Source organism: Podarcis raffonei, chromosome 16, assembly GCF_027172205.1.
Source record: "Podarcis raffonei isolate rPodRaf1 chromosome 16, rPodRaf1.pri, whole genome shotgun sequence".
NCBI classification, from domain to species: Eukaryota; Metazoa; Chordata; class Lepidosauria; order Squamata; family Lacertidae; genus Podarcis; species Podarcis raffonei.
The window spans coordinates 7,501-13,738 of record NC_070617.1 but is presented as its reverse complement, the minus strand read 5'-3'; positions in this window follow the sequence as shown (position 1 = coordinate 13,738).

Below are 6,238 nucleotides of genomic sequence, written 5' to 3'. Positions count from 1 at the left end.
TTAATCAATAAACCAACCAACACAATTTAAATGTATTTACATGCCGCAACACCTCAACTGTATAATGATGCTGCGAGAAAGGAGCGGTTTAGTAACCAACGCTTTCCCTTCTTAAAAAATTCTAACAAAAAACTTTCATTTTTAGCTGTTAGAAATAGTGGTCTCTCCTCGCCTCCCACTATTTGAGTACAAGCCCGGTACTTTCCTTCTATTATCCGAACCGAGTCCCTGGCGGGGATAGAGGAGGCTATGGAGGAAAATAGATGGCTAAGCGGAAGAGGCAACGGAGCCTGCTGGCTACTGCAAACCACCGGTGCCAACTTGAAAAAATATGGAGGGGGGCATTGGCGTGGTCAGGATTTATGTGGGCGGGGGGGGGCTGAATCATCTGCGACGCAGTTGGTCAGTTAGTTAAGCACTTTTTCTTTTCTTGATTTAGGGGGGCAGCTGCCCCCTGCCCTCCCTTGGCTACTCATAGGAACAGGTAAGTCCCGTCCCGCCTCACAAGACATGGCGCGCGCGCACCATTTGAACAGCAATGACTGACCATCAACTTTTTAGGGCGGACGGCCCCCGCAAATATTTTACTGGGGGGTGAAGGGACCTCGGCCCCGGGAATTGGCTCCTACTCTGCAGACCGTCCCTCCCACCACCATGATGAAAGTGTCCCTGAGCACGTGTAGAGTAAATTTCCATTCCATAAATGAAAGGTGACGCCACTCTGTGGAGATTTGTTAATTTTATTTATTCAATCACTGTACTGTATACCCCGCTTGATTGTAGAAAACCTCAAAGCAGTTTGTAAAAAGAATAAAGCAGTAAGATTATTAGTAAAAACCATTTTTAAAAAACTAAAAGCCAGCGACGAACAACAAACACCCCAGCAATCTGAATAGCAGCGGGTGCCGAAAGGAGCGCAGTGAAAGCGCCTGCTGAAAATATTTTGTTTAGACGAGCCTGTCCAGATATTCAGATTGCTGGTATGTTTTTTTGCTCGCCGCTGGTTTCTAGAGTGCTCGGAGGGAGATCCAGAGGAGATCTATTTCTTACAAATGCGGAGTGAGTATTGCACGGCACCTGTAACAGCGCCGGTTCCGCATGAGGGACGGGACTTCCAGATCGAGGGTTGCATTTTGCTTCCGATACTCACTGGAGCCCCAGAACCGTCTTCTAGAGTGGCTGGGAAGGAGGGAGAGGGCAAGCAGATTAAACCTCGGGTTAATGCCCCCCGACGTCCTTCTTCATCTCATTCCTGGCTTCAACTGAGCTTCCTGCCCACCTGCCCGCTCGCCTCCCCCCTTGTCGGGATTTGCCAAGACACAGCAAAGCGGGGAGACCTCGAAGGGCTGCTGAGAACATTACGGGGCCCCAGGGAGCCCTCGGCTTCTAATAAGGAAGGTCTTTATTTACTGATGGCTCCTCTGAAAGTGGGAACAGATGGGATCCTGGAATGGGGGGGGACACATGCGCCCACCACCAACACCGGGGAATAAAGGGGCACATTAGACCGACCGGCAGCATCCCTTTGAGCAGGACTTCAAAACGCCTGCAAGTTCATTGCTTCACACTGGGGGCGAAGACCACCAGCAGGAATTATGATCTGAAATCCCTCCAGTAAATACACAGAAGACAGGGAGGGAGGGAGGCCAGTGTTAACCTTTTCCTTCCAGCCTTAACATCACCATCAGCCTTCGAGCTTAGAGCATCAGGATCGCACCAGAGTCAGTCGGATCACTGGGGCAGTTGCGTGTCGCTCGCCACCAACTGCAACGAGGCCTATTCAGTAGCAGTGGCGTAGCGTGGGGGGTGCCAGGGGTGCCGGCCGCACCGGGCGCAACATCTGGGGGGGCGCGAGTCCAGAGGGAAGGGACAAGTTCCTTCCTCCGCCGGGCTCCCCGTCGCCACCGCCAGCCTTGCGCCCTAGCGCGCGCGCCGCCCCCCGCCGCCGCTGCGGCTGTGCTCCACTCACTGCTCGCAGAAGGAGCAGCCGCTGCAGCAGCGCCGACGCCGCCACCGACGCCTGGCCGGGCGCGGGCAGCCTCCGCACCCCGATGCCGACGCCGACGCCATCCCCTTGGCCCAGCCACAGGTGGCGGCTGCTTCTGCCGACTGGGAGGGAGGAGAGCTCCGAGGGGCCTCGACGCGCCCTGCGCTCCCCAAAACCCTCCGAGAGGAAGCCGGCGGGCGGGCGAGGGTCTCCCGGCGGAAGGGGGCGCCGCTGGCTCCGGCTCTCAGCGCAAGTCTCAGCCGCGGGGCGGGGGGGGGCGAGGACGGAGCACGGCTGGAAGCCCCCGGACCCGGCCGGGAGGAGGAGAGGCGCTCGCCAAGCCCGGATCTGGAGCGCCTCGGAGCGCGGGCTCCACCTACAGCCCAAAGAGAGGAGGGGGCGGGGAGGCGCCCGAGGGGAGGGGGCTTCGGCTGCCTCGGCCCGGGGGCTCCGCAAATAATAAATTTAATGAATTCCTGCTGAGCCTTTGGGGGGGGTCCTTGGCTCCTTCGCTCGCCCCCAGCCCCAGTGGCATAGCGTGGGGGGTGCAGGGGGGCCGGCCGCACCGGCCACAACATCTGGGGGGGCGCTCGCACTCGAGTGCTAAAATCCACGGGTTAGGGGGCGCAAATTACTTGCCTTGCCCCGGGTGCTGACAACCCACGCTACGCCACTGTTCAGTAGAGTCTAATAACATTCGCATAGCCTTCCCCACTGTTATGTACTGAGTTGAATAGGATCCAAACTGCAGCAGTCTGATTGGTCCTAGAACAATAGGATCCAAAAGGCAGCAGTCTGATTGGTCCTAGAACAATAGGATTCAGAATGCAGCAGTCTGATTGGTCCTAGAACAATGCAGCAGTATGATTGGTTGGCAGGAACTACCCAATCATGCTCCAGATAGAAGTGAATCCACAACCTGATTGGCTTACAGTAGAATTCCGGAATTAGCCAATCATGTGCAGCCCATTGTGTAAATAATGTATATAAAGCAGATACTTTGAGGGGACTTTCATTCATTCCTCCTCACCACTATGAGCTGAATAAAGAGCATTTGCGACTCTGAGTATATTTCACCCACGTACCACTCCGTACATAGCAACAGGCATGGGGGTGGGGTGGAGAGAAGATTGGGGAACTGCCTTTCCCCAGCAGCAACAGAGACCTCTGCTTGAACGCTGAGAAACAACAAATGCAGCAAGAAACTAAAGCAATTCTTCGAGTCTCTGGATCGTGCACAAAACACTTATTGCATGAATGAAAAATGTGTTTGGGCTCCTTTAATATCTTTGGAAAGCTGCATTTTAGTGCCTCCCCTTAATTTCGACACATTCTGATCTCAGAAAGTCCCTTATTGGGGGATGAGCTTTGAAGCCTTCTTGAACTGGCCAGCAGAGGGCGATATGGAATTTCGTTGCCATAGACTGTGAGGCGGGGGCGGAGGGGCAGGGAGGGAAGAGTGAAAGGCGCACAGGGAATAATTCCGGCTTGCTACTTTACAGCAGATGGCTCTGAAAGCACTTTGCAGCAAGCACTTCACCTTCATTAAAACAAAACGGGGGCAAATTAAAAACGAATCCGCGGAAGTGCATTTGGAGCCCCCGGGAAAACAGTTCCACGTGCCATCGTGTTCCTAGTGTTCGTTGTCCTCCTCAGCTGACAGAAACCTCTCTTACTCTGGAGGCAGAGGAAGCAAACGCGCATTTGGTGTAAAAAGAGACAAAACGTATGGGGAAAGCCTCAGCCTCCATCGAAGTCCATTTTTGCAGCATCAGGAACTTGTAGCCAGGCCTCACCTCTGAAGGTCCGCATCCAACATCTGTGATGAAACATGCCAGATGGGTTTTCTCTAATGAAGAGGTGAATGCCAGTCCTGTGTCGCAGTGCCGGATTTACATATAAGCTAAACAAGCTATAGCTTAAGGCCCTACTCTCTTGGAGGCCCAAAAAAAGTTTAAAGGGGGGAAAAACCCCAGATGTTCATTTCCAAAATATAAGATAAAAAACAAATAAAATAAAACCTACTGTCAGAGGCTCAGGAGCAGAAGAGCAGGGGAGAGAGCAAATAGAGAGCGGAGGAGAGGAATCAGAGGGGAGCGTAGGGGAATATGACAGTGGCCCGAGAGATTCCATGAGCTTCTCCAGCGAATCAGAAGATTCCCAGGAGGGGGCGCCTATGATAAGGGCGAGGGGAGTCCCAGGGGGGACGCTCCATGAACAAGGAACCAGAGGGGACTCCCAAGGGAGTAGCGGAGGATCAGGACCAGTTCCCCCACCAGAGCACAGTGGGGGGGGAAGAGTCACATGAGTCAGGACCAGCTTCTCCTCCAGCGGGGAGAGAAGATGAGTCAGGGGTAACCACGCCCCCATCGGGGAGTGGGGAAACGGAGGGAAGGCCAGGTCCAGCTAGCCTCCCCGAAAGAGGGAGCAGTGACACAAGTGTAACGGTCAGAAGGAAAGTGGGAGGCTGCGCGCGCGCGCCAAGTTCAAATGTGGAGGAGCGCGGGACAGCAGAAAACCCGGATTGGGAGCCAGGTCCTAAAGCCCGAAGGAGGGGGAGAGAAGAGTCGGGGGACTCAGCGTCAGAAGAATCTAGGAGGGCTGAAACTCCGACTAGCAGGAGGACCCAGAGAAAGAAGGAACAGAGGAAGAGGTGGAGTAAGGCTAGAATCTTAAGCTGGTGTCAGGGGGGAGGAGATTCAGATGGGACTTCTACGGTCTGAGGCATAGACGTAGCGTTGTGCGCTGCGTGCCTGGAAATGAAACTGAACTTCAATAAAGACCTTTTTACTTGAGGAAGAAGCAGCGTTGGTCTTGTGTGAGCTGGGACCTTGGGCAGCGCTGACACCTACATATAGCAAGAGTGTTTTGTGTTGGGTATGGACCTATTAAATTACCATATAGCATATATTCAATACAAAAAACAGTGACAATTTGTTGTTGACAAGGACAGCTGGACATCTAAAGGGCCCCATTACCTTCAGTGGCTTAGGGCCCCATCAAACCTCAATCCGACCCTGCCTCTGTGCGTGTGTGTCTACACATTTCAGAAATGGCATCATCATCCAGGCGGTTTGGGGATGCCACCTTGGATTTTCTGACATAGTGTCATAGAACCAGTGTTTTTTTTCTGGGGAGACATGGGGAGATGCTGTGGCTGTAGACTGAACTTTAAATGGTGCAAGATCCTAGCATATCTCAGAAGTTGCCTAGGAAGCTGTATTGTCTACACTGGCTGGCAGCAACCCCCCAGGATTCCAGACCAGGCATCTTCCCAGCTCTCCTTGGAGACAGTGGCATAGCGTGGGTTGTCAGCACCCGGGGCAAGGCAAGTAATTTGCGCCCCCTAACCCGTGGATTTTAGTAGGGGCAGAGAGCTGCAAGTGCGCCCCCCCCCCCAGATGTTGCGCCCGGTGCGGCCAGCCCCCCCTGCACCCCCCACGCCACGCCACTGCTTGGAGATGCTGCCAGACACAACCTGGGACCTTCTGCGTGCCTTCCCTGACAAAGATCACACCCGTAATAACAATGCGATCCAATACCAAAAAGTCATAATAAAAACATAAGTTTAAAACAAACAACATACCAAGTAAAACAATATTCAATAATACTGAATACTCAATAATCCATTACAATAGTAAAATTAAATATCTGCACATAATAATTGAACAGTTTACACTTAACAATTACAGTAAAGAATGACTAAGCTATAATCAATAAAAAAGACAGCAAGTCACAATGCATAAAATACCACCAAACATACAAGCATGTCAGGCTCTAGTAATTTCTCCATTTGCAGGATTCCTTTGGTAAGTACCTAAACAGAGCACGTGTCATGGATCAGCAGAAGAGGTAGCAGGAAGCAGGAAGCTGGAAAGTAGACAGAGAAGACATGGACTTAGACCTCAGGTCCTGGTGGTGGAGCAACGAGGAACGGTTAATAATAATTTAAGCGACTTAGTGCCTGAAGTGAACAGAAATATCTGGTTGGCGTGAAGCTTTATGGTGTTGTTGTCATGTCTGGGACATCATGTATACTGTCCTTTTGTATTTTTATTTCCCTCTGAACTGCCCGGTCCTCAGTGAGCCTGACTCTTGCCTTTAATATATAACTGTAATTTATTTATCTCACAACTAACCTGCAGCTGTTATAAAATGTTATAAATTGATATACATTACATCTCCTCATACTGTAAAACCCTAACCCGTTTAGGGCTTTAAAAGTCAGACCAACACTTTGAATTGTTTTAC